General features: G+C 43.6%; 35 non-coding genes across 35 annotated transcripts; 12 read left to right on the forward strand and 23 right to left on the reverse strand.

Moving 5' to 3' along the window:
* Positions 1-598: 598 nt before the first annotated feature.
* Positions 599-671, forward strand: TRNAM-CAU (transfer RNA methionine (anticodon CAU)). Its single transcript has one exon. It is a non-coding gene; the product is annotated as a tRNA-Met (tRNA).
* Positions 672-1,116: 445 nt separating this feature from the next.
* On the reverse strand, positions 1,117-1,202 carry TRNAY-GUA (transfer RNA tyrosine (anticodon GUA)). Its single transcript is given in 2 exon segments — positions 1,117-1,152; positions 1,166-1,202. It is a non-coding gene; the product is annotated as a tRNA-Tyr (tRNA).
* Positions 1,203-1,988: 786 nt separating this feature from the next.
* On the reverse strand, positions 1,989-2,060 carry TRNAA-AGC (transfer RNA alanine (anticodon AGC)). Its single transcript has one exon. It is a non-coding gene; the product is annotated as a tRNA-Ala (tRNA).
* Positions 2,061-2,734: 674 nt separating this feature from the next.
* Positions 2,735-2,807, forward strand: TRNAM-CAU (transfer RNA methionine (anticodon CAU)). Its single transcript has one exon. It is a non-coding gene; the product is annotated as a tRNA-Met (tRNA).
* Positions 2,808-3,252: 445 nt separating this feature from the next.
* On the reverse strand, positions 3,253-3,338 carry TRNAY-GUA (transfer RNA tyrosine (anticodon GUA)). Its single transcript is given in 2 exon segments — positions 3,253-3,288; positions 3,302-3,338. It is a non-coding gene; the product is annotated as a tRNA-Tyr (tRNA).
* Positions 3,339-4,124: 786 nt separating this feature from the next.
* TRNAA-AGC (transfer RNA alanine (anticodon AGC)) lies at positions 4,125-4,196 on the reverse strand. The gene has a single exon. It is a non-coding gene; the product is annotated as a tRNA-Ala (tRNA).
* A 674-nt stretch (positions 4,197-4,870) lies between these two features.
* TRNAM-CAU (transfer RNA methionine (anticodon CAU)) lies at positions 4,871-4,943 on the forward strand. Its single transcript has one exon. It is a non-coding gene; the product is annotated as a tRNA-Met (tRNA).
* A 445-nt stretch (positions 4,944-5,388) lies between these two features.
* On the reverse strand, positions 5,389-5,474 carry TRNAY-GUA (transfer RNA tyrosine (anticodon GUA)). Its single transcript is given in 2 exon segments — positions 5,389-5,424; positions 5,438-5,474. It is a non-coding gene; the product is annotated as a tRNA-Tyr (tRNA).
* Positions 5,475-6,260: 786 nt separating this feature from the next.
* TRNAA-AGC (transfer RNA alanine (anticodon AGC)) lies at positions 6,261-6,332 on the reverse strand. Its single transcript has one exon. It is a non-coding gene; the product is annotated as a tRNA-Ala (tRNA).
* A 674-nt stretch (positions 6,333-7,006) lies between these two features.
* TRNAM-CAU (transfer RNA methionine (anticodon CAU)) lies at positions 7,007-7,079 on the forward strand. The gene has a single exon. It is a non-coding gene; the product is annotated as a tRNA-Met (tRNA).
* Positions 7,080-7,524: 445 nt separating this feature from the next.
* TRNAY-GUA (transfer RNA tyrosine (anticodon GUA)) lies at positions 7,525-7,610 on the reverse strand. Its single transcript is given in 2 exon segments — positions 7,525-7,560; positions 7,574-7,610. It is a non-coding gene; the product is annotated as a tRNA-Tyr (tRNA).
* A 786-nt stretch (positions 7,611-8,396) lies between these two features.
* On the reverse strand, positions 8,397-8,468 carry TRNAA-AGC (transfer RNA alanine (anticodon AGC)). Its single transcript has one exon. It is a non-coding gene; the product is annotated as a tRNA-Ala (tRNA).
* Positions 8,469-9,142: 674 nt separating this feature from the next.
* Positions 9,143-9,215, forward strand: TRNAM-CAU (transfer RNA methionine (anticodon CAU)). The gene has a single exon. It is a non-coding gene; the product is annotated as a tRNA-Met (tRNA).
* A 445-nt stretch (positions 9,216-9,660) lies between these two features.
* TRNAY-GUA (transfer RNA tyrosine (anticodon GUA)) lies at positions 9,661-9,746 on the reverse strand. Its single transcript is given in 2 exon segments — positions 9,661-9,696; positions 9,710-9,746. It is a non-coding gene; the product is annotated as a tRNA-Tyr (tRNA).
* Positions 9,747-10,532: 786 nt separating this feature from the next.
* TRNAA-AGC (transfer RNA alanine (anticodon AGC)) lies at positions 10,533-10,604 on the reverse strand. Its single transcript has one exon. It is a non-coding gene; the product is annotated as a tRNA-Ala (tRNA).
* Positions 10,605-11,278: 674 nt separating this feature from the next.
* Positions 11,279-11,351, forward strand: TRNAM-CAU (transfer RNA methionine (anticodon CAU)). The gene has a single exon. It is a non-coding gene; the product is annotated as a tRNA-Met (tRNA).
* Positions 11,352-11,796: 445 nt separating this feature from the next.
* Positions 11,797-11,882, reverse strand: TRNAY-GUA (transfer RNA tyrosine (anticodon GUA)). The gene is given in 2 exon segments: positions 11,797-11,832; positions 11,846-11,882. It is a non-coding gene; the product is annotated as a tRNA-Tyr (tRNA).
* A 786-nt stretch (positions 11,883-12,668) lies between these two features.
* On the reverse strand, positions 12,669-12,740 carry TRNAA-AGC (transfer RNA alanine (anticodon AGC)). The gene has a single exon. It is a non-coding gene; the product is annotated as a tRNA-Ala (tRNA).
* Positions 12,741-13,414: 674 nt separating this feature from the next.
* Positions 13,415-13,487, forward strand: TRNAM-CAU (transfer RNA methionine (anticodon CAU)). The gene has a single exon. It is a non-coding gene; the product is annotated as a tRNA-Met (tRNA).
* Positions 13,488-13,932: 445 nt separating this feature from the next.
* Positions 13,933-14,018, reverse strand: TRNAY-GUA (transfer RNA tyrosine (anticodon GUA)). Its single transcript is given in 2 exon segments — positions 13,933-13,968; positions 13,982-14,018. It is a non-coding gene; the product is annotated as a tRNA-Tyr (tRNA).
* Positions 14,019-14,804: 786 nt separating this feature from the next.
* Positions 14,805-14,876, reverse strand: TRNAA-AGC (transfer RNA alanine (anticodon AGC)). The gene has a single exon. It is a non-coding gene; the product is annotated as a tRNA-Ala (tRNA).
* Positions 14,877-15,550: 674 nt separating this feature from the next.
* Positions 15,551-15,623, forward strand: TRNAM-CAU (transfer RNA methionine (anticodon CAU)). Its single transcript has one exon. It is a non-coding gene; the product is annotated as a tRNA-Met (tRNA).
* A 445-nt stretch (positions 15,624-16,068) lies between these two features.
* On the reverse strand, positions 16,069-16,154 carry TRNAY-GUA (transfer RNA tyrosine (anticodon GUA)). The gene is given in 2 exon segments: positions 16,069-16,104; positions 16,118-16,154. It is a non-coding gene; the product is annotated as a tRNA-Tyr (tRNA).
* A 786-nt stretch (positions 16,155-16,940) lies between these two features.
* TRNAA-AGC (transfer RNA alanine (anticodon AGC)) lies at positions 16,941-17,012 on the reverse strand. Its single transcript has one exon. It is a non-coding gene; the product is annotated as a tRNA-Ala (tRNA).
* A 674-nt stretch (positions 17,013-17,686) lies between these two features.
* TRNAM-CAU (transfer RNA methionine (anticodon CAU)) lies at positions 17,687-17,759 on the forward strand. Its single transcript has one exon. It is a non-coding gene; the product is annotated as a tRNA-Met (tRNA).
* A 445-nt stretch (positions 17,760-18,204) lies between these two features.
* TRNAY-GUA (transfer RNA tyrosine (anticodon GUA)) lies at positions 18,205-18,290 on the reverse strand. The gene is given in 2 exon segments: positions 18,205-18,240; positions 18,254-18,290. It is a non-coding gene; the product is annotated as a tRNA-Tyr (tRNA).
* Positions 18,291-19,076: 786 nt separating this feature from the next.
* TRNAA-AGC (transfer RNA alanine (anticodon AGC)) lies at positions 19,077-19,148 on the reverse strand. Its single transcript has one exon. It is a non-coding gene; the product is annotated as a tRNA-Ala (tRNA).
* A 674-nt stretch (positions 19,149-19,822) lies between these two features.
* Positions 19,823-19,895, forward strand: TRNAM-CAU (transfer RNA methionine (anticodon CAU)). The gene has a single exon. It is a non-coding gene; the product is annotated as a tRNA-Met (tRNA).
* A 445-nt stretch (positions 19,896-20,340) lies between these two features.
* Positions 20,341-20,426, reverse strand: TRNAY-GUA (transfer RNA tyrosine (anticodon GUA)). Its single transcript is given in 2 exon segments — positions 20,341-20,376; positions 20,390-20,426. It is a non-coding gene; the product is annotated as a tRNA-Tyr (tRNA).
* Positions 20,427-21,212: 786 nt separating this feature from the next.
* TRNAA-AGC (transfer RNA alanine (anticodon AGC)) lies at positions 21,213-21,284 on the reverse strand. Its single transcript has one exon. It is a non-coding gene; the product is annotated as a tRNA-Ala (tRNA).
* A 674-nt stretch (positions 21,285-21,958) lies between these two features.
* On the forward strand, positions 21,959-22,031 carry TRNAM-CAU (transfer RNA methionine (anticodon CAU)). The gene has a single exon. It is a non-coding gene; the product is annotated as a tRNA-Met (tRNA).
* A 445-nt stretch (positions 22,032-22,476) lies between these two features.
* On the reverse strand, positions 22,477-22,562 carry TRNAY-GUA (transfer RNA tyrosine (anticodon GUA)). Its single transcript is given in 2 exon segments — positions 22,477-22,512; positions 22,526-22,562. It is a non-coding gene; the product is annotated as a tRNA-Tyr (tRNA).
* Positions 22,563-23,348: 786 nt separating this feature from the next.
* Positions 23,349-23,420, reverse strand: TRNAA-AGC (transfer RNA alanine (anticodon AGC)). Its single transcript has one exon. It is a non-coding gene; the product is annotated as a tRNA-Ala (tRNA).
* A 674-nt stretch (positions 23,421-24,094) lies between these two features.
* Positions 24,095-24,167, forward strand: TRNAM-CAU (transfer RNA methionine (anticodon CAU)). Its single transcript has one exon. It is a non-coding gene; the product is annotated as a tRNA-Met (tRNA).
* Positions 24,168-24,612: 445 nt separating this feature from the next.
* TRNAY-GUA (transfer RNA tyrosine (anticodon GUA)) lies at positions 24,613-24,698 on the reverse strand. The gene is given in 2 exon segments: positions 24,613-24,648; positions 24,662-24,698. It is a non-coding gene; the product is annotated as a tRNA-Tyr (tRNA).
* Between the last annotated feature and the right edge of the window lie 150 nt (positions 24,699-24,848).

Raw genomic sequence — 24,848 nt, forward strand, 5'->3', positions numbered from 1 at the left:
ACTGGAATGGGAAGCGTCAGGTGTGGAATTCCATATGATTTACAGCTGGATTTTCTAGCACCGTTTTTTATGGAATAAGGTTGACTCTAGAATGAATAATTCCCCACACACAACAGCTAGATGCAATCGAAAAAAGCCAGAGTATTCAAGGCAACTGGTTCAGGATACATCAAAGAAGGATATGGTTGAGTGCTGTTTCCACATCTTGTGAGATGACTTAAGGTACCCCTGCTCTTTTTGCAGGACACACAGCTATGTTACATTAGCATGTACAGTGTTGAGATCTAGATGCATCTACGGCTAGGGGCGGCATGTTAATTCTGGGTTTTAGTCCATTTCATTCTCAGTTATGTGGAGGAAAAAATGGCACGATCTTTCTTAGAGAGGTGAATGGTATGCCCTGATTTCTTTTGCATGGCTAAATGTATGGGGTGTGGGTTTAAGCACTGGGAAAGAGCAGTCTTCTGACCATTATAACTGCAGACGATTTTAATCCAGCGAGGCAACCGAAGTGTATTGATATTCCAACATGAGAACAGCATTTTTGCTACCTTCCCTCTTCATGGTGTGTAGACGCATTTGTTAGCGGTTTCAAGCAGCCTTCTTAGCGCAGTAGGCAGCGCGTCAGTCTCATAATCTGAAGGTCCTGAGTTCGATCCTCAGAGAGGGCATTGCAGTGTTTCTTTTGTCAAGAGAAACATCTCAGATTTTCTCCAAATCTGTAAACTATTCCTCCACATTGCATCTTGCTCAGTTTTAAGGAGTTGGTGTCTTTGTAGATTCCCTCTTTCATATCCATGGCCACTCATTGTAGGTGAGTTTTAGCTGGTTCGGCTGCCGAAACATCTACCTTGGTACAATGAAACTGGAAGTCTTCCAAGTGCCTTCATATATTTAGTCAAGGCTTTGGAATGAATTCTGATCTGCAGGTCCTTGTTTATTTCTCTTCCAACATCCCTCAGAAATGACTATGTGGTCAATTTCATTGGAAAGCAGAAGAAGTCTACCCTTCTGTCCTAGCATTTATTTGGAGCTAGGGAAATGTTTCTCAATCAGAGGGGCACATAATGTTTTAACAAGAGAGAAAGCAGCTATGGAAAACAAAAAAGGGGAAACTCCTCCGAGCCGGATTTGAACCAGCGACCTAAGGATTTCTGTTTCTCCACTACAGTCCTCCGCTCTCCCAACTGAGCTATCGGAGGATTAGGCAGTACAGCTTTCCATGCTGCATTCATCTTTCTTTCAATAATGGTTGCGGCGGGAGTGGGGTGGGAGTACTGCAGTCTAATCTTGAAAATCATGAATATGACCTGCAGCTTGCTCTACAAATTGCCACTTCCTAGAGTGCATTCTCAGCTACATCTTATCACCATAAAGGGGGACTGCTTACCTACCTGAATGTGCTGTGCTGGCGTGAAGGAAAGCAGGGGACCTAGAATTAGAAATCCTACAGAAAGGAGTTTTCCTGAAAGGGCATGGGGCCGAGGAATCCACAGCCCTTTGGAAGCATTTCTGGCAAAAGGATGACAGCATGGGAACATGAAGGAAAGGACAGAAAGTTAGGAGAGTCATTACTCCGTACGGAGCATGAAGAACATGCATTTTTAATGCTTCTGTGAAAGGAACTGGAAAAGCAAAACCAGTAGATTAATGGACCATTCAGAAGGGATTAGGATGAAGAAAACATTCTGTTTTTCTTAAACCTTCTGGTAAGAGTCTCTGGTTTAGAGGAAGAATTCAAATAAATGACCAAGACAGCTGTGCCCGTTTTCTATACTAAGAATGCCAAGATAAATCACCACTTTGGTTTCTTATGGAAGCAAGATTATTTTTTTCTATAAACACGGGAAATGAGATAGCCCCATTTCAAAAGGTTTTGCAAGGCGAAGAAAGTGGGGTTCTGGCACCAGCTGCATGACATCTCACTTCCTTACTCATGATGCCAGCCTAGCTATCTGTCAAAAGGCAAGATTAGCATGGCGAAAAGCTGGAGATGCCGGGGATTGAACCCGGGGCCTCATACATGCTAAGCATGCGCTCTACCACTGAGCTACATCCCCACATCCTGTAGAGGGAGACCTTGCTCCACGCATGGAAACCTGGAATTCTATTGAATGTACATTCACCACATATGACACTGGAATGGGAAGCGTCAGGTGTGGAATTCCATATGATTTACAGCTGGATTTTCTAGCACCGTTTTTTATGGAATAAGGTTGACTCTAGAATGAATAATTCCCCACACACAACAGCTAGATGCAATCGAAAAAAGCCAGAGTATTCAAGGCAACTGGTTCAGGATACATCAAAGAAGGATATGGTTGAGTGCTGTTTCCACATCTTGTGAGATGACTTAAGGTACCCCTGCTCTTTTTGCAGGACACACAGCTATGTTACATTAGCATGTACAGTGTTGAGATCTAGATGCATCTACGGCTAGGGGCGGCATGTTAATTCTGGGTTTTAGTCCATTTCATTCTCAGTTATGTGGAGGAAAAAATGGCACGATCTTTCTTAGAGAGGTGAATGGTATGCCCTGATTTCTTTTGCATGGCTAAATGTATGGGGTGTGGGTTTAAGCACTGGGAAAGAGCAGTCTTCTGACCATTATAACTGCAGACGATTTTAATCCAGCGAGGCAACCGAAGTGTATTGATATTCCAACATGAGAACAGCATTTTTGCTACCTTCCCTCTTCATGGTGTGTAGACGCATTTGTTAGCGGTTTCAAGCAGCCTTCTTAGCGCAGTAGGCAGCGCGTCAGTCTCATAATCTGAAGGTCCTGAGTTCGATCCTCAGAGAGGGCATTGCAGTGTTTCTTTTGTCAAGAGAAACATCTCAGATTTTCTCCAAATCTGTAAACTATTCCTCCACATTGCATCTTGCTCAGTTTTAAGGAGTTGGTGTCTTTGTAGATTCCCTCTTTCATATCCATGGCCACTCATTGTAGGTGAGTTTTAGCTGGTTCGGCTGCCGAAACATCTACCTTGGTACAATGAAACTGGAAGTCTTCCAAGTGCCTTCATATATTTAGTCAAGGCTTTGGAATGAATTCTGATCTGCAGGTCCTTGTTTATTTCTCTTCCAACATCCCTCAGAAATGACTATGTGGTCAATTTCATTGGAAAGCAGAAGAAGTCTACCCTTCTGTCCTAGCATTTATTTGGAGCTAGGGAAATGTTTCTCAATCAGAGGGGCACATAATGTTTTAACAAGAGAGAAAGCAGCTATGGAAAACAAAAAAGGGGAAACTCCTCCGAGCCGGATTTGAACCAGCGACCTAAGGATTTCTGTTTCTCCACTACAGTCCTCCGCTCTCCCAACTGAGCTATCGGAGGATTAGGCAGTACAGCTTTCCATGCTGCATTCATCTTTCTTTCAATAATGGTTGCGGCGGGAGTGGGGTGGGAGTACTGCAGTCTAATCTTGAAAATCATGAATATGACCTGCAGCTTGCTCTACAAATTGCCACTTCCTAGAGTGCATTCTCAGATACATCTTATCACCATAAAGGGGGACTGCTTACCTACCTGAATGTGCTGTGCTGGCGTGAAGGAAAGCAGGGGACCTAGAATTAGAAATCCTACAGAAAGGAGTTTTCCTGAAAGGGCATGGGGCCGAGGAATCCACAGCCCTTTGGAAGCATTTCTGGCAAAAGGATGACAGCATGGGAACATGAAGGAAAGGACAGAAAGTTAGGAGAGTCATTACTCCGTACGGAGCATGAAGAACATGCATTTTGAATGCTTCTGTGAAAGGAACTGGAAAAGCAAAACCAGTAGATTAATGGACCATTCAGAAGGGATTAGGATGAAGAAAACATTCTGTTTTTCTTAAACCTTCTGGTAAGAGTCTCTGGTTTAGAGGAAGAATTCAAATAAATGACCAAGACAGCTGTGCCCGTTTTCTATACTAAGAATGCCAAGATAAATCACCACTTTGGTTTCTTATGGAAGCAAGATTATTTTTTTCTATAAACACGGGAAATGAGATAGCCCCATTTCAAAAGGTTTTGCAAGGCGAAGAAAGTGGGGTTCTGGCACCAGCTGCATGACATCTCACTTCCTTACTCATGATGCCAGCCTAGCTATCTGTCAAAAGGCAAGATTAGCATGGCGAAAAGCTGGAGATGCCGGGGATTGAACCCGGGGCCTCATACATGCTAAGCATGCGCTCTACCACTGAGCTACATCCCCACATCCTGTAGAGGGAGACCTTGCTCCACGCATGGAAACCTGGAATTCTATTGAATGTACATTCACCACATATGACACTGGAATGGGAAGCGTCAGGTGTGGAATTCCATATGATTTACAGCTGGATTTTCTAGCACCGTTTTTTATGGAATAAGGTTGACTCTAGAATGAATAATTCCCCACACACAACAGCTAGATGCAATCGAAAAAAGCCAGAGTATTCAAGGCAACTGGTTCAGGATACATCAAAGAAGGATATGGTTGAGTGCTGTTTCCACATCTTGTGAGATGACTTAAGGTACCCCTGCTCTTTTTGCAGGACACACAGCTATGTTACATTAGCATGTACAGTGTTGAGATCTAGATGCATCTACGGCTAGGGGCGGCATGTTAATTCTGGGTTTTAGTCCATTTCATTCTCAGTTATGTGGAGGAAAAAATGGCACGATCTTTCTTAGAGAGGTGAATGGTATGCCCTGATTTCTTTTGCATGGCTAAATGTATGGGGTGTGGGTTTAAGCACTGGGAAAGAGCAGTCTTCTGACCATTATAACTGCAGACGATTTTAATCCAGCGAGGCAACCGAAGTGTATTGATATTCCAACATGAGAACAGCATTTTTGCTACCTTCCCTCTTCATGGTGTGTAGACGCATTTGTTAGCGGTTTCAAGCAGCCTTCTTAGCGCAGTAGGCAGCGCGTCAGTCTCATAATCTGAAGGTCCTGAGTTCGATCCTCAGAGAGGGCATTGCAGTGTTTCTTTTGTCAAGAGAAACATCTCAGATTTTCTCCAAATCTGTAAACTATTCCTCCACATTGCATCTTGCTCAGTTTTAAGGAGTTGGTGTCTTTGTAGATTCCCTCTTTCATATCCATGGCCACTCATTGTAGGTGAGTTTTAGCTGGTTCGGCTGCCGAAACATCTACCTTGGTACAATGAAACTGGAAGTCTTCCAAGTGCCTTCATATATTTAGTCAAGGCTTTGGAATGAATTCTGATCTGCAGGTCCTTGTTTATTTCTCTTCCAACATCCCTCAGAAATGACTATGTGGTCAATTTCATTGGAAAGCAGAAGAAGTCTACCCTTCTGTCCTAGCATTTATTTGGAGCTAGGGAAATGTTTCTCAATCAGAGGGGCACATAATGTTTTAACAAGAGAGAAAGCAGCTATGGAAAACAAAAAAGGGGAAACTCCTCCGAGCCGGATTTGAACCAGCGACCTAAGGATTTCTGTTTCTCCACTACAGTCCTCCGCTCTCCCAACTGAGCTATCGGAGGATTAGGCAGTACAGCTTTCCATGCTGCATTCATCTTTCTTTCAATAATGGTTGCGGCGGGAGTGGGGTGGGAGTACTGCAGTCTAATCTTGAAAATCATGAATATGACCTGCAGCTTGCTCTACAAATTGCCACTTCCTAGAGTGCATTCTCAGCTACATCTTATCACCATAAAGGGGGACTGCTTACCTACCTGAATGTGCTGTGCTGGCGTGAAGGAAAGCAGGGGACCTAGAATTAGAAATCCTACAGAAAGGAGTTTTCCTGAAAGGGCATGGGGCCGAGGAATCCACAGCCCTTTGGAAGCATTTCTGGCAAAAGGATGACAGCATGGGAACATGAAGGAAAGGACAGAAAGTTAGGAGAGTCATTACTCCGTACGGAGCATGAAGAACATGCATTTTTAATGCTTCTGTGAAAGGAACTGGAAAAGCAAAACCAGTAGATTAATGGACCATTCAGAAGGGATTAGGATGAAGAAAACATTCTGTTTTTCTTAAACCTTCTGGTAAGAGTCTCTGGTTTAGAGGAAGAATTCAAATAAATGACCAAGACAGCTGTGCCCGTTTTCTATACTAAGAATGCCAAGATAAATCACCACTTTGGTTTCTTAAGGAAGCAAGATTATTTTTTTCTATAAACACGGGAAATGAGATAGCCCCATTTCAAAAGGTTTTGCAAGGCGAAGAAAGTGGGGTTCTGGCACCAGCTGCATGACATCTCACTTCCTTACTCATGATGCCAGCCTAGCTATCTGTCAAAAGGCAAGATTAGCATGGCGAAAAGCTGGTGATGCCGGGGATTGAACCCGGGGCCTCATACATGCTAAGCATGCGCTCTACCACTGAGCTACATCCCCACATCCTGTAGAGGGAGACCTTGCTCCACGCATGGAAACCTGGAATTCTATTGAATGTACATTCACCACATATGACACTGGAATGGGAAGCGTCAGGTGTGGAATTCCATATGATTTACAGCTGGATTTTCTAGCACCGTTTTTTATGGAATAAGGTTGACTCTAGAATGAATAATTCCCCACACACAACAGCTAGATGCAATCGAAAAAAGCCAGAGTATTCAAGGCAACTGGTTCAGGATACATCAAAGAAGGATATGGTTGAGTGCTGTTTCCACATCTTGTGAGATGACTTAAGGTACCCCTGCTCTTTTTGCAGGACACACAGCTATGTTACATTAGCATGTACAGTGTTGAGATCTAGATGCATCTACGGCTAGGGGCGGCATGTTAATTCTGGGTTTTAGTCCATTTCATTCTCAGTTATGTGGAGGAAAAAATGGCACGATCTTTCTTAGAGAGGTGAATGGTATGCCCTGATTTCTTTTGCATGGCTAAATGTATGGGGTGTGGGTTTAAGCACTGGGAAAGAGCAGTCTTCTGACCATTATAACTGCAGACGATTTTAATCCAGCGAGGCAACCGAAGTGTATTGATATTCCAACATGAGAACAGCATTTTTGCTACCTTCCCTCTTCATGGTGTGTAGACGCATTTGTTAGCGGTTTCAAGCAGCCTTCTTAGCGCAGTAGGCAGCGCGTCAGTCTCATAATCTGAAGGTCCTGAGTTCGATCCTCAGAGAGGGCATTGCAGTGTTTCTTTTGTCAAGAGAAACATCTCAGATTTTCTCCAAATCTGTAAACTATTCCTCCACATTGCATCTTGCTCAGTTTTAAGGAGTTGGTGTCTTTGTAGATTCCCTCTTTCATATCCATGGCCACTCATTGTAGGTGAGTTTTAGCTGGTTCGGCTGCCGAAACATCTACCTTGGTACAATGAAACTGGAAGTCTTCCAAGTGCCTTCATATATTTAGTCAAGGCTTTGGAATGAATTCTGATCTGCAGGTCCTTGTTTATTTCTCTTCCAACATCCCTCAGAAATGACTATGTGGTCAATTTCATTGGAAAGCAGAAGAAGTCTACCCTTCTGTCCTAGCATTTATTTGGAGCTAGGGAAATGTTTCTCAATCAGAGGGGCACATAATGTTTTAACAAGAGAGAAAGCAGCTATGGAAAACAAAAAAGGGGAAACTCCTCCGAGCCGGATTTGAACCAGCGACCTAAGGATTTCTGTTTCTCCACTACAGTCCTCCGCTCTCCCAACTGAGCTATCGGAGGATTAGGCAGTACAGCTTTCCATGCTGCATTCATCTTTCTTTCAATAATGGTTGCGGCGGGAGTGGGGTGGGAGTACTGCAGTCTAATCTTGAAAATCATGAATATGACCTGCAGCTTGCTCTACAAATTGCCACTTCCTAGAGTGCATTCTCAGATACATCTTATCACCATAAAGGGGGACTGCTTACCTACCTGAATGTGCTGTGCTGGCGTGAAGGAAAGCAGGGGACCTAGAATTAGAAATCCTACAGAAAGGAGTTTTCCTGAAAGGGCATGGGGCCGAGGAATCCACAGCCCTTTGGAAGCATTTCTGGCAAAAGGATGACAGCATGGGAACATGAAGGAAAGGACAGAAAGTTAGGAGAGTCATTACTCCGTACGGAGCATGAAGAACATGCATTTTGAATGCTTCTGTGAAAGGAACTGGAAAAGCAAAACCAGTAGATTAATGGACCATTCAGAAGGGATTAGGATGAAGAAAACATTCTGTTTTTCTTAAACCTTCTGGTAAGAGTCTCTGGTTTAGAGGAAGAATTCAAATAAATGACCAAGACAGCTGTGCCCGTTTTCTATACTAAGAATGCCAAGATAAATCACCACTTTGGTTTCTTATGGAAGCAAGATTATTTTTTTCTATAAACACGGGAAATGAGATAGCCCCATTTCAAAAGGTTTTGCAAGGCGAAGAAAGTGGGGTTCTGGCACCAGCTGCATGACATCTCACTTCCTTACTCATGATGCCAGCCTAGCTATCTGTCAAAAGGCAAGATTAGCATGGCGAAAAGCTGGAGATGCCGGGGATTGAACCCGGGGCCTCATACATGCTAAGCATGCGCTCTACCACTGAGCTACATCCCCACATCCTGTAGAGGGAGACCTTGCTCCACGCATGGAAACCTGGAATTCTATTGAATGTACATTCACCACATATGACACTGGAATGGGAAGCGTCAGGTGTGGAATTCCATATGATTTACAGCTGGATTTTCTAGCACCGTTTTTTATGGAATAAGGTTGACTCTAGAATGAATAATTCCCCACACACAACAGCTAGATGCAATCGAAAAAAGCCAGAGTATTCAAGGCAACTGGTTCAGGATACATCAAAGAAGGATATGGTTGAGTGCTGTTTCCACATCTTGTGAGATGACTTAAGGTACCCCTGCTCTTTTTGCAGGACACACAGCTATGTTACATTAGCATGTACAGTGTTGAGATCTAGATGCATCTACGGCTAGGGGCGGCATGTTAATTCTGGGTTTTAGTCCATTTCATTCTCAGTTATGTGGAGGAAAAAATGGCACGATCTTTCTTAGAGAGGTGAATGGTATGCCCTGATTTCTTTTGCATGGCTAAATGTATGGGGTGTGGGTTTAAGCACTGGGAAAGAGCAGTCTTCTGACCATTATAACTGCAGACGATTTTAATCCAGCGAGGCAACCGAAGTGTATTGATATTCCAACATGAGAACAGCATTTTTGCTACCTTCCCTCTTCATGGTGTGTAGACGCATTTGTTAGCGGTTTCAAGCAGCCTTCTTAGCGCAGTAGGCAGCGCGTCAGTCTCATAATCTGAAGGTCCTGAGTTCGATCCTCAGAGAGGGCATTGCAGTGTTTCTTTTGTCAAGAGAAACATCTCAGATTTTCTCCAAATCTGTAAACTATTCCTCCACATTGCATCTTGCTCAGTTTTAAGGAGTTGGTGTCTTTGTAGATTCCCTCTTTCATATCCATGGCCACTCATTGTAGGTGAGTTTTAGCTGGTTCGGCTGCCGAAACATCTACCTTGGTACAATGAAACTGGAAGTCTTCCAAGTGCCTTCATATATTTAGTCAAGGCTTTGGAATGAATTCTGATCTGCAGGTCCTTGTTTATTTCTCTTCCAACATCCCTCAGAAATGACTATGTGGTCAATTTCATTGGAAAGCAGAAGAAGTCTACCCTTCTGTCCTAGCATTTATTTGGAGCTAGGGAAATGTTTCTCAATCAGAGGGGCACATAATGTTTTAACAAGAGAGAAAGCAGCTATGGAAAACAAAAAAGGGGAAACTCCTCCGAGCCGGATTTGAACCAGCGACCTAAGGATTTCTGTTTCTCCACTACAGTCCTCCGCTCTCCCAACTGAGCTATCGGAGGATTAGGCAGTACAGCTTTCCATGCTGCATTCATCTTTCTTTCAATAATGGTTGCGGCGGGAGTGGGGTGGGAGTACTGCAGTCTAATCTTGAAAATCATGAATATGACCTGCAGCTTGCTCTACAAATTGCCACTTCCTAGAGTGCATTCTCAGCTACATCTTATCACCATAAAGGGGGACTGCTTACCTACCTGAATGTGCTGTGCTGGCGTGAAGGAAAGCAGGGGACCTAGAATTAGAAATCCTACAGAAAGGAGTTTTCCTGAAAGGGCATGGGGCCGAGGAATCCACAGCCCTTTGGAAGCATTTCTGGCAAAAGGATGACAGCATGGGAACATGAAGGAAAGGACAGAAAGTTAGGAGAGTCATTACTCCGTACGGAGCATGAAGAACATGCATTTTTAATGCTTCTGTGAAAGGAACTGGAAAAGCAAAACCAGTAGATTAATGGACCATTCAGAAGGGATTAGGATGAAGAAAACATTCTGTTTTTCTTAAACCTTCTGGTAAGAGTCTCTGGTTTAGAGGAAGAATTCAAATAAATGACCAAGACAGCTGTGCCCGTTTTCTATACTAAGAATGCCAAGATAAATCACCACTTTGGTTTCTTAAGGAAGCAAGATTATTTTTTTCTATAAACACGGGAAATGAGATAGCCCCATTTCAAAAGGTTTTGCAAGGCGAAGAAAGTGGGGTTCTGGCACCAGCTGCATGACATCTCACTTCCTTACTCATGATGCCAGCCTAGCTATCTGTCAAAAGGCAAGATTAGCATGGCGAAAAGCTGGTGATGCCGGGGATTGAACCCGGGGCCTCATACATGCTAAGCATGCGCTCTACCACTGAGCTACATCCCCACATCCTGTAGAGGGAGACCTTGCTCCACGCATGGAAACCTGGAATTCTATTGAATGTACATTCACCACATATGACACTGGAATGGGAAGCGTCAGGTGTGGAATTCCATATGATTTACAGCTGGATTTTCTAGCACCGTTTTTTATGGAATAAGGTTGACTCTAGAATGAATAATTCCCCACACACAACAGCTAGATGCAATCGAAAAAAGCCAGAGTATTCAAGGCAACTGGTTCAGGATACATCAAAGAAGGATATGGTTGAGTGCTGTTTCCACATCTTGTGAGATGACTTAAGGTACCCCTGCTCTTTTTGCAGGACACACAGCTATGTTACATTAGCATGTACAGTGTTGAGATCTAGATGCATCTACGGCTAGGGGCGGCATGTTAATTCTGGGTTTTAGTCCATTTCATTCTCAGTTATGTGGAGGAAAAAATGGCACGATCTTTCTTAGAGAGGTGAATGGTATGCCCTGATTTCTTTTGCATGGCTAAATGTATGGGGTGTGGGTTTAAGCACTGGGAAAGAGCAGTCTTCTGACCATTATAACTGCAGACGATTTTAATCCAGCGAGGCAACCGAAGTGTATTGATATTCCAACATGAGAACAGCATTTTTGCTACCTTCCCTCTTCATGGTGTGTAGACGCATTTGTTAGCGGTTTCAAGCAGCCTTCTTAGCGCAGTAGGCAGCGCGTCAGTCTCATAATCTGAAGGTCCTGAGTTCGATCCTCAGAGAGGGCATTGCAGTGTTTCTTTTGTCAAGAGAAACATCTCAGATTTTCTCCAAATCTGTAAACTATTCCTCCACATTGCATCTTGCTCAGTTTTAAGGAGTTGGTGTCTTTGTAGATTCCCTCTTTCATATCCATGGCCACTCATTGTAGGTGAGTTTTAGCTGGTTCGGCTGCCGAAACATCTACCTTGGTACAATGAAACTGGAAGTCTTCCAAGTGCCTTCATATATTTAGTCAAGGCTTTGGAATGAATTCTGATCTGCAGGTCCTTGTTTATTTCTCTTCCAACATCCCTCAGAAATGACTATGTGGTCAATTTCATTGGAAAGCAGAAGAAGTCTACCCTTCTGTCCTAGCATTTATTTGGAGCTAGGGAAATGTTTCTCAATCAGAGGGGCACATAATGTTTTAACAAGAGAGAAAGCAGCTATGGAAAACAAAAAAGGGGAAACTCCTCCGAGCCGGATTTGAACCAGCGACCTAAGGATTTCTGTTTCTCCACTACAGTCCTCCGCTCTCCCAACTGAGCTATCGGAGGATTAGGCAGTACAGCTTTCCATGCTGCATTCATCTTTCTTTCAATAATGGTTGCGGCGGGAGTGGGGTGGGAGTACTGCAGTCTAATCTTGAAAATCATGAATATGACCTGCAGCTTGCTCTACAAATTGCCACTTCCTAGAGTGCATTCTCAGCTACATCTTATCACCATAAAGGGGGACTGCTTACCTACCTGAATGTGCTGTGCTGGCGTGAAGGAAAGCAGGGGACCTAGAATTAGAAATCCTACAGAAAGGAGTTTTCCTGAAAGGGCATGGGGCCGAGGAATCCACAGCCCTTTGGAAGCATTTCTGGCAAAAGGATGACAGCATGGGAACATGAAGGAAAGGACAGAAAGTTAGGAGAGTCATTACTCCGTACGGAGCATGAAGAACATGCATTTTTAATGCTTCTGTGAAAGGAACTGGAAAAGCAAAACCAGTAGATTAATGGACCATTCAGAAGGGATTAGGATGAAGAAAACATTCTGTTTTTCTTAAACCTTCTGGTAAGAGTCTCTGGTTTAGAGGAAGAATTCAAATAAATGACCAAGACAGCTGTGCCCGTTTTCTATACTAAGAATGCCAAGATAAATCACCACTTTGGTTTCTTATGGAAGCAAGATTATTTTTTTCTATAAACACGGGAAATGAGATAGCCCCATTTCAAAAGGTTTTGCAAGGCGAAGAAAGTGGGGTTCTGGCACCAGCTGCATGACATCTCACTTCCTTACTCATGATGCCAGCCTAGCTATCTGTCAAAAGGCAAGATTAGCATGGCGAAAAGCTGGAGATGCCGGGGATTGAACCCGGGGCCTCATACATGCTAAGCATGCGCTCTACCACTGAGCTACATCCCCACATCCTGTAGAGGGAGACCTTGCTCCACGCATGGAAACCTGGAATTCTATTGAATGTACATTCACCACATATGACACTGGAATGGGAAGCGTCAGGTGTGGAATTCCATATGATTTACAGCTGGATTTTCTAGCACCGTTTTTTATGGAATAAGGTTGACTCTAGAATGAATAATTCCCCACACACAACAGCTAGATGCAATCGAAAAAAGCCAGAGTATTCAAGGCAACTGGTTCAGGATACATCAAAGAAGGATATGGTTGAGTGCTGTTTCCACATCTTGTGAGATGACTTAAGGTACCCCTGCTCTTTTTGCAGGACACACAGCTATGTTACATTAGCATGTACAGTGTTGAGATCTAGATGCATCTACGGCTAGGGGCGGCATGTTAATTCTGGGTTTTAGTCCATTTCATTCTCAGTTATGTGGAGGAAAAAATGGCACGATCTTTCTTAGAGAGGTGAATGGTATGCCCTGATTTCTTTTGCATGGCTAAATGTATGGGGTGTGGGTTTAAGCACTGGGAAAGAGCAGTCTTCTGACCATTATAACTGCAGACGATTTTAATCCAGCGAGGCAACCGAAGTGTATTGATATTCCAACATGAGAACAGCATTTTTGCTACCTTCCCTCTTCATGGTGTGTAGACGCATTTGTTAGCGGTTTCAAGCAGCCTTCTTAGCGCAGTAGGCAGCGCGTCAGTCTCATAATCTGAAGGTCCTGAGTTCGATCCTCAGAGAGGGCATTGCAGTGTTTCTTTTGTCAAGAGAAACATCTCAGATTTTCTCCAAATCTGTAAACTATTCCTCCACATTGCATCTTGCTCAGTTTTAAGGAGTTGGTGTCTTTGTAGATTCCCTCTTTCATATCCATGGCCACTCATTGTAGGTGAGTTTTAGCTGGTTCGGCTGCCGAAACATCTACCTTGGTACAATGAAACTGGAAGTCTTCCAAGTGCCTTCATATATTTAGTCAAGGCTTTGGAATGAATTCTGATCTGCAGGTCCTTGTTTATTTCTCTTCCAACATCCCTCAGAAATGACTATGTGGTCAATTTCATTGGAAAGCAGAAGAAGTCTACCCTTCTGTCCTAGCATTTATTTGGAGCTAGGGAAATGTTTCTCAATCAGAGGGGCACATAATGTTTTAACAAGAGAGAAAGCAGCTATGGAAAACAAAAAAGGGGAAACTCCTCCGAGCCGGATTTGAACCAGCGACCTAAGGATTTCTGTTTCTCCACTACAGTCCTCCGCTCTCCCAACTGAGCTATCGGAGGATTAGGCAGTACAGCTTTCCATGCTGCATTCATCTTTCTTTCAATAATGGTTGCGGCGGGAGTGGGGTGGGAGTACTGCAGTCTAATCTTGAAAATCATGAATATGACCTGCAGCTTGCTCTACAAATTGCCACTTCCTAGAGTGCATTCTCAGATACATCTTATCACCATAAAGGGGGACTGCTTACCTACCTGAATGTGCTGTGCTGGCGTGAAGGAAAGCAGGGGACCTAGAATTAGAAATCCTACAGAAAGGAGTTTTCCTGAAAGGGCATGGGGCCGAGGAATCCACAGCCCTTTGGAAGCATTTCTGGCAAAAGGATGACAGCATGGGAACATGAAGGAAAGGACAGAAAGTTAGGAGAGTCATTACTCCGTACGGAGCATGAAGAACATGCATTTTGAATGCTTCTGTGAAAGGAACTGGAAAAGCAAAACCAGTAGATTAATGGACCATTCAGAAGGGATTAGGATGAAGAAAACATTCTGTTTTTCTTAAACCTTCTGGTAAGAGTCTCTGGTTTAGAGGAAGAATTCAAATAAATGACCAAGACAGCTGTGCCCGTTTTCTATACTAAGAATGCCAAGATAAATCACCACTTTGGTTTCTTATGGAAGCAAGATTATTTTTTTCTATAAACACGGGAAATGAGATAGCCCCATTTCAAAAGGTTTTGCAAGGCGAAGAAAGTGGGGTTCTGGCACCAGCTGCATGACATCTCACTTCCTTACTCATGATGCCAGCCTAGCTATCTGTCAAAAGGCAAGATTAGCATGGCGAAAAGCTGGAGATGCCGGGGATTGAACCCGGGGCCTCATACATGCTAAGCATGCGCTCTACCACTGAGCTACATCCCCACATCCTGTAGAGGGAGACCTTGCTCCACGCATGGAAACCTGGAATTCTATTGAATGTACATTCACCACATATGACACTGGAATGGGAAGCGTCAGGTGTGGAATTCCATATGATTTACAGCTGGATTTTCTAGCACCGTTTTTTATGGAATAAGGTTGACTCTAGAATGAATAATTCCCCACACACAACAGCTAGATGCAATCGAAAAAAGCCAGAGTATTCAAGGCAACTGGTTCAGGATACATCAAAGAAGGATATGGTTGAGTGCTGTTTCCACATCTTGTGAGATGACTTAAGGTACCCCTGCTCTTTTTGCAGGACACACAGCTATGTTACATTAGCATGTACAGTGTTGAGATCTAGATGCATCTACGGCTAGGGGCGGCATGTTAATTCTGGGTTTTAGTCCATTTCATTCTCAGTTATGTGGAGGAAAAAATGGCACGATCTTTCTTAGAGAGGTGAATGGTATGCCCTGATTTCTTTTGCATGGCTAAATGTATGGGGTGTGGGTTTAAGCACTGGGAAAGAGCAGTCTTCTGACCATTATAACTGCAGACGATTTTAATCCAGCGAGGCAACCGAAGTGTATTGATATTCCAACATGAGAACAGCATTTTTGCTACCTTCCCTCTTCATGGTGTGTAGACGCATTTGTTAGCGGTTTCAAGCAGCCTTCTTAGCGCAGTAGGCAGCGCGTCAGTCTCATAATCTGAAGGTCCTGAGTTCGATCCTCAGAGAGGGCATTGCAGTGTTTCTTTTGTCAAGAGAAACATCTCAGATTTTCTCCAAATCTGTAAACTATTCCTCCACATTGCATCTTGCTCAGTTTTAAGGAGTTGGTGTCTTTGTAGATTCCCTCTTTCATATCCATGGCCACTCATTGTAGGTGAGTTTTAGCTGGTTCGGCTGCCGAAACATCTACCTTGGTACAATGAAACTGGAAGTCTTCCAAGTGCCTTCATATATTTAGTCAAGGCTTTGGAATGAATTCTGATCTGCAGGTCCTTGTTTATTTCTCTTCCAACATCCCTCAGAAATGACTATGTGGTCAATTTCATTGGAAAGCAGAAGAAGTCTACCCTTCTGTCCTAGCATTTATTTGGAGCTAGGGAAATGTTTCTCAATCAGAGGGGCACATAATGTTTTAACAAGAGAGAAAGCAGCTATGGAAAACAAAAAAGGGGAAACTCCTCCGAGCCGGATTTGAACCAGCGACCTAAGGATTTCTGTTTCTCCACTACAGTCCTCCGCTCTCCCAACTGAGCTATCGGAGGATTAGGCAGTACAGCTTTCCATGCTGCATTCATCTTTCTTTCAATAATGGTTGCGGCGGGAGTGGGGTGGGAGTACTGCAGTCTAATCTTGAAAATCATGAATATGACCTGCAGCTTGCTCTACAAATTGCCACTTCCTAGAGTGCATTCTCAGCTACATCTTATCACCATAAAGGGGGACTGCTTACCTACCTGAATGTGCTGTGCTGGCGTGAAGGAAAGCAGGGGACCTAGAATTAGAAATCCTACAGAAAGGAGTTTTCCTGAAAGGGCATGGGGCCGAGGAATCCACAGCCCTTTGGAAGCATTTCTGGCAAAAGGATGACAGCATGGGAACATGAAGGAAAGGACAGAAAGTTAGGAGAGTCATTACTCCGTACGGAGCATGAAGAACATGCATTTTGAATGCTTCTGTGAAAGGAACTGGAAAAGCAAAACCAGTAGATTAATGGACCATTCAGAAGGGATTAGGATGAAGAAAACATTCTGTTTTTCTTAAACCTTCTGGTAAGAGTCTCTGGTTTAGAGGAAGAATTCAAATAAATGACCAAGACAGCTGTGCCCGTTTTCTATACTAAGAATGCCAAGATAAATCACCACTTTGGTTTCTTATGGAAGCAAGATTATTTTTTTCTATAAACACGGGAAATGAGATAGCCCCATTTCAAAAGGTTTTGCAAGGCGAAGAAAGTGGGGTTCTGGCACCAGCTGCATGACATCTCACTTCCTTACTCATGATGCCAGCCTAGCTATCTGTCAAAAGGCAAGATTAGCATGGCGAAAAGCTGGAGATGCCGGGGATTGAACCCGGGGCCTCATACATGCTAAGCATGCGCTCTACCACTGAGCTACATCCCCACATCCTGTAGAGGGAGACCTTGCTCCACGCATGGAAACCTGGAATTCTATTGAATGTACATTCACCACATATGACACTGGAATGGGAAGCGTCAGGTGTGGAATTCCATATGATTTACAGCTGGATTTTCTAGCACCGTTTTTTATGGAATAAGGTTGACTCTAGAATGAATAATTCCCCACACACAACAGCTAGATGCAATCGAAAAAAGCCAGAGTATTCAAGGCAACTGGTTCAGGATACATCAAAGAAGGATATGGTTGAGTGCTGTTTCCACATCTTGTGAGATGACTTAAGGTACCCCTGCTCTTTTTGCAGGACACACAGCTATGTTACATTAGCATGTACAGTGTTGAGATCTAGATGCATCTACGGCTAGGGGCGGCATGTTAATTCTGGGTTTTAGTCCATTTCATTCTCAGTTATGTGGAGGAAAAAATGGCACGATCTTTCTTAGAGAGGTGAATGGTATGCCCTGATTTCTTTTGCATGGCTAAATGTATGGGGTGTGGGTTTAAGCACTGGGAAAGAGCAGTCTTCTGACCATTATAACTGCAGACGATTTTAATCCAGCGAGGCAACCGAAGTGTATTGATATTCCAACATGAGAACAGCATTTTTGCTACCTTCCCTCTTCATGGTGTGTAGACGCATTTGTTAGCGGTTTCAAGCAGCCTTCTTAGCGCAGTAGGCAGCGCGTCAGTCTCATAATCTGAAGGTCCTGAGTTCGATCCTCAGAGAGGGCATTGCAGTGTTTCTTTTGTCAAGAGAAACATCTCAGATTTTCTCCAAATCTGTAAACTATTCCTCCACATTGCATCTTGCTCAGTTTTAAGGAGTTGGTGTCTTTGTAGATTCCCTCTTTCATATCCATGGCCACTCATTGTAGGTGAGTTTTAGCTGGTTCGGCTGCCGAAACATCTACCTTGGTACAATGAAACTGGAAGTCTTCCAAGTGCCTTCATATATTTAGTCAAGGCTTTGGAATGAATTCTGATCTGCAGGTCCTTGTTTATTTCTCTTCCAACATCCCTCAGAAATGACTATGTGGTCAATTTCATTGGAAAGCAGAAGAAGTCTACCCTTCTGTCCTAGCATTTATTTGGAGCTAGGGAAATGTTTCTCAATCAGAGGGGCACATAATGTTTTAACAAGAGAGAAAGCAGCTATGGAAAACAAAAAAGGGGAAACTCCTCCGAGCCGGATTTGAACCAGCGACCTAAGGATTTCTGTTTCTCCACTACAGTCCTCCGCTCTCCCAACTGAGCTATCGGAGGATTAGGCAGTACAGCTTTCCATGCTGCATTCATCTTTCTTTCAATAATGGTTGCGGCGGGAGTGGGGTGGGAGTACTGCAGTCTAATCTTGAAAATCATGAATATGACCTGCAGCTTGCTCTACAAATTGCCACTTCCTAGAGTGCATTCTCAGCTACATCTTATCACCATAAAGGGGGACTGCTTACCTACCTGAATGTGCTGTGCTGGCGTGAAGGAAAGCAGGGGACCTAGAATTAGAAATCCTACAGAAAGGAGTTTTCCTGAAAGGGCATGGGGCCGAGGAATCCACAGCCCTTTGGAAGCATTTCTGGCAAAAGGATGACAGCATGGGAACATGAAGGAAAGGACAGAAAGTTAGGAGAGTCATTACTCCGTACGGAGCATGAAGAACATGCATTTTTAATGCTTCTGTGAAAGGAACTGGAAAAGCAAAACCAGTAGATTAATGGACCATTCAGAAGGGATTAGGATGAAGAAAACATTCTGTTTTTCTTAAACCTTCTGGTAAGAGTCTCTGGTTTAGAGGAAGAATTCAAATAAATGACCAAGACAGCTGTGCCCGTTTTCTATACTAAGAATGCCAAGATAAATCACCACTTTGGTTTCTTAAGGAAGCAAGATTATTTTTTTCTATAAACACGGGAAATGAGATAGCCCCATTTCAAAAGGTTTTGCAAGGCGAAGAAAGTGGGGTTCTGGCACCAGCTGCATGACATCTCACTTCCTTACTCAGGATGCCAGCCTAGCTATCTGTCAAAAGGCAAGATTAGCATGGCGAAAAGCTGGTGATGCCGGGGATTGAACCCGGGGCCTCATACATGCTAAGCATGCGCTCTACCACTGAGCTACATCCCCACATCCTGTAGAGGGAGACCTTGCTCCACGCATGGAAACCTGGAATTCTATTGAATGTACATTCACCACATATGACACTGGAATGGGAAGCGTCAGGTGTGGAATTCCATATGATTTACAGCTGGATTTTCTAGCACCGTTTTTTATGGAATAAGGTTGACTCTAGAATGAATAATTCCCCACACACAACAGCTAGATGCAATCGAAAAAAGCCAGAGTATTCAAGGCAACTGGTTCAGGATACATCAAAGAAGGATATGGTTGAGTGCTGTTTCCACATCTTGTGAGATGACTTAAGGTACCCCTGCTCTTTTTGCAGGACACACAGCTATGTTACATTAGCATGTACAGTGTTGAGATCTAGATGCATCTACGGCTAGGGGCGGCATGTTAATTCTGGGTTTTAGTCCATTTCATTCTCAGTTATGTGGAGGAAAAAATGGCACGATCTTTCTTAGAGAGGTGAATGGTATGCCCTGATTTCTTTTGCATGGCTAAATGTATGGGGTGTGGGTTTAAGCACTGGGAAAGAGCAGTCTTCTGACCATTATAACTGCAGACGATTTTAATCCAGCGAGGCAACCGAAGTGTATTGATATTCCAACATGAGAACAGCATTTTTGCTACCTTCCCTCTTCATGGTGTGTAGACGCATTTGTTAGCGGTTTCAAGCAGCCTTCTTAGCGCAGTAGGCAGCGCGTCAGTCTCATAATCTGAAGGTCCTGAGTTCGATCCTCAGAGAGGGCATTGCAGTGTTTCTTTTGTCAAGAGAAACATCTCAGATTTTCTCCAAATCTGTAAACTATTCCTCCACATTGCATCTTGCTCAGTTTTAAGGAGTTGGTGTCTTTGTAGATTCCCTCTTTCATATCCATGGCCACTCATTGTAGGTGAGTTTTAGCTGGTTCGGCTGCCGAAACATCTACCTTGGTACAATGAAACTGGAAGTCTTCCAAGTGCCTTCATATATTTAGTCAAGGCTTTGGAATGAATTCTGATCTGCAGGTCCTTGTTTATTTCTCTTCCAACATCCCTCAGAAATGACTATGTGGTCAATTTCATTGGAAAGCAGAAGAAGTCTACCCTTCTGTCCTAGCATTTATTTGGAGCTAGGGAAATGTTTCTCAATCAGAGGGGCACATAATGTTTTAACAAGAGAGAAAGCAGCTATGGAAAACAAAAAAGGGGAAACTCCTCCGAGCCGGATTTGAACCAGCGACCTAAGGATTTCTGTTTCTCCACTACAGTCCTCCGCTCTCCCAACTGAGCTATCGGAGGATTAGGCAGTACAGCTTTCCATGCTGCATTCATCTTTCTTTCAATAATGGTTGCGGCGGGAGTGGGGTGGGAGTACTGCAGTCTAATCTTGAAAATCATGAATATGACCTGCAGCTTGCTCTACAAATTGCCACTTCCTAGAGTGCATTCTCAGCTACATCTTATCACCATAAAGGGGGACTGCTTACCTACCTGAATGTGCTGTGCTGGCGTGAAGGAAAGCAGGGGACCTAGAATTAGAAATCCTACAGAAAGGAGTTTTCCTGAAAGGGCATGGGGCCGAGGAATCCACAGCCCTTTGGAAGCATTTCTGGCAAAAGGATGACAGCATGGGAACATGAAGGAAAGGACAGAAAGTTAGGAGAGTCATTACTCCGTACGGAGCATGAAGAACATGCATTTTTAATGCTTCTGTGAAAGGAACTGGAAAAGCAAAACCAGTAGATTAATGGACCATTCAGAAGGGATTAGGATGAAGAAAACATTCTGTTTTTCTTAAACCTTCTGGTAAGAGTCTCTGGTTTAGAGGAAGAATTCAAATAAATGACCAAGACAGCTGTGCCCGTTTTCTATACTAAGAATGCCAAGATAAATCACCACTTTGGTTTCTTATGGAAGCAAGATTATTTTTTTCTATAAACACGGGAAATGAGATAGCCCCATTTCAAAAGGTTTTGCAAGGCGAAGAAAGTGGGGTTCTGGCACCAGCTGCATGACATCTCACTTCCTTACTCATGATGCCAGCCTAGCTATCTGTCAAAAGGCAAGATTAGCATGGCGAAAAGCTGGAGATGCCGGGGATTGAACCCGGGGCCTCATACATGCTAAGCATGCGCTCTACCACTGAGCTACATCCCCACATCCTGTAGAGGGAGACCTTGCTCCACGCATGGAAACCTGGAATTCTATTGAATGTACATTCACCACATATGACACTGGAATGGGAAGCGTCAGGTGTGGAATTCCATATGATTTACAGCTGGATTTTCTAGCACCGTTTTTTATGGAATAAGGTTGACTCTAGAATGAATAATTCCCCACACACAACAGCTAGATGCAATCGAAAAAAGCCAGAGTATTCAAGGCAACTGGTTCAGGATACATCAAAGAAGGATATGGTTGAGTGCTGTTTCCACATCTTGTGAGATGACTTAAGGTACCCCTGCTCTTTTTGCAGGACACACAGCTATGTTACATTAGCATGTACAGTGTTGAGATCTAGATGCATCTACGGCTAGGGGCGGCATGTTAATTCTGGGTTTTAGTCCATTTCATTCTCAGTTATGTGGAGGAAAAAATGGCACGATCTTTCTTAGAGAGGTGAATGGTATGCCCTGATTTCTTTTGCATGGCTAAATGTATGGGGTGTGGGTTTAAGCACTGGGAAAGAGCAGTCTTCTGACCATTATAACTGCAGACGATTTTAATCCAGCGAGGCAACCGAAGTGTATTGATATTCCAACATGAGAACAGCATTTTTGCTACCTTCCCTCTTCATGGTGTGTAGACGCATTTGTTAGCGGTTTCAAGCAGCCTTCTTAGCGCAGTAGGCAGCGCGTCAGTCTCATAATCTGAAGGTCCTGAGTTCGATCCTCAGAGAGGGCATTGCAGTGTTTCTTTTGTCAAGAGAAACATCTCAGATTTTCTCCAAATCTGTAAACTATTCCTCCACATTGCATCTTGCTCAGTTTTAAGGAGTTGGTGTCTTTGTAGATTCCCTCTTTCATATCCATGGCCACTCATTGTAGGTGAGTTTTAGCTGGTTCGGCTGCCGAAACATCTACCTTGGTACAATGAAACTGGAAGTCTTCCAAGTGCCTTCATATATTTAGTCAAGGCTTTGGAATGAATTCTGATCTGCAGGTCCTTGTTTATTTCTCTTCCAACATCCCTCAGAAATGACTATGTGGTCAATTTCATTGGAAAGCAGAAGAAGTCTACCCTTCTGTCCTAGCATTTATTTGGAGCTAGGGAAATGTTTCTCAATCAGAGGGGCACATAATGTTTTAACAAGAGAGAAAGCAGCTATGGAAAACAAAAAAGGGGAAACTCCTCCGAGCCGGATTTGAACCAGCGACCTAAGGATTTCTGTTTCTCCACTACAGTCCTCCGCTCTCCCAACTGAGCTATCGGAGGATTAGGCAGTACAGCTTTCCATGCTGCATTCATCTTTCTTTCAATAATGGTTGCGGCGGGAGTGGGGTGGGAGTACTGCAGTCTAATCTTGAAAATCATGAATATGACCTGCAGCTTGCTCTACAAATTGCCACTTCCTAGAGTGCATTCTCAGATACATCTTATCACCATAAAGGGGGACTGCTTACCTACCTGAATGTGCTGTGCTGGCGTGAAGGAAAGCAGGGGACCTAGAATTAGAAATCCTACAGAAAGGAGTTTTCCTGAAAGGGCATGGGGCCGAGGAATCCACAGCCCTTTGGAAGCATTTCTGGCAAAAGGATGACAGCATGGGAACATGAAGGAAAGGACAGAAAGTTAGGAGAGTCATTACTCCGTACGGAGCATGAAGAACATGCATTTTGAATGCTTCTGTGAAAGGAACTGGAAAAGCAAAACCAGTAGATTAATGGACCATTCAGAAGGGATTAGGATGAAGAAAACATTCTGTTTTTCTTAAACCTTCTGGTAAGAGTCTCTGGTTTAGAGGAAGAATTCAAATAAATGACCAAGACAGCTGTGCCCGTTTTCTATACTAAGAATGCCAAGATAAATCACCACTTTGGTTTCTTATGGAAGCAAGATTATTTTTTTCTATAAACACGGGAAATGAGATAGCCCCATTTCAAAAGGTTTTGCAAGGCGAAGAAAGTGGGGTTCTGGCACCAGCTGCATGACATCTCACTTCCTTACTCATGATGCCAGCCTAGCTATCTGTCAAAAGGCAAGATTAGCATGGCGAAAAGCTGGAGATACCGGGGATTGAACCCGGGGCCTCATACATGCTAAGCATGCGCTCTACCACTGAGCTACATCCCCACATCCTGTAGAGGGAGACCTTGCTCCACGCATGGAAACCTGGAATTCTATTGAATGTACATTCACCACATATGACACTGGAATGGGAAGCGTCAGGTGTGGAATTCCATATGATTTACAGCTGGATTTTCTAGCACCGTTTTTTATGGAATAAGGTTGACTCTAGAATGAATAATTCCCCACACACAACAGCTAGATGCAATCGAAAAAAGCCAGAGTATTCAAGGCAACTGGTTCAGGATACATCAAAGAAGGATATGGTTGAGTGCTGTTTCCACATCTTGTGAGATGACTTAAGGTACCCCTGCTCTTTTTGCAGGACACACAGCTATGTTACATTAGCATGTACAGTGTTGAGATCTAGATGCATCTACGGCTAGGGGCGGCATGTTAATTCTGGGTTTTAGTCCATTTCATTCTCAGTTATGTGGAGGAAAAAATGGCACGATCTTTCTTAGAGAGGTGAATGGTATGCCCTGATTTCTTTTGCATGGCTAAATGTATGGGGTGTGGGTTTAAGCACTGGGAAAGAGCAGTCTTCTGACCATTATAACTGCAGACGATTTTAATCCAGCGAGGCAACCGAAGTGTATTGATATTCCAACATGAGAACAGCATTTTTGCTACCTTCCCTCTTCATGGTGTGTAGACGCATTTGTTAGCGGTTTCAAGCAGCCTTCTTAGCGCAGTAGGCAGCGCGTCAGTCTCATAATCTGAAGGTCCTGAGTTCGATCCTCAGAGAGGGCATTGCAGTGTTTCTTTTGTCAAGAGAAACATCTCAGATTTTCTCCAAATCTGTAAACTATTCCTCCACATTGCATCTTGCTCAGTTTTAAGGAGTTGGTGTCTTTGTAGATTCCCTCTTTCATATCCATGGCCACTCATTGTAGGTGAGTTTTAGCTGGTTCGGCTGCCGAAACATCTACCTTGGTACAATGAAACTGGAAGTCTTCCAAGTGCCTTCATATATTTAGTCAAGGCTTTGGAATGAATTCTGATCTGCAGGTCCTTGTTTATTTCTCTTCCAACATCCCTCAGAAATGACTATGTGGTCAATTTCATTGGAAAGCAGAAGAAGTCTACCCTTCTGTCCTAGCATTTATTTGGAGCTAGGGAAATGTTTCTCAATCAGAGGGGCACATAATGTTTTAACAAGAGAGAAAGCAGCTATGGAAAACAAAAAAGGGGAAACTCCTCCGAGCCGGATTTGAACCAGCGACCTAAGGATTTCTGTTTCTCCACTACAGTCCTCCGCTCTCCCAACTGAGCTATCGGAGGATTAGGCAGTACAGCTTTCCATGCTGCATTCATCTTTCTTTCAATAATGGTTGCGGCGGGAGTGGGGTGGGAGTACTGCAGTCTAATCTTGAAAATCATGAATATGACCTGCAGCTTGCTCTACAAATTGCCACTTCCTAGAGTGCATTC

Source organism: Pleurodeles waltl, unplaced genomic scaffold (genome assembly GCF_031143425.1).
Source record: "Pleurodeles waltl isolate 20211129_DDA unplaced genomic scaffold, aPleWal1.hap1.20221129 scaffold_107, whole genome shotgun sequence".
In the NCBI taxonomy this organism is placed as follows: domain Eukaryota; kingdom Metazoa; phylum Chordata; class Amphibia; order Caudata; family Salamandridae; genus Pleurodeles; species Pleurodeles waltl.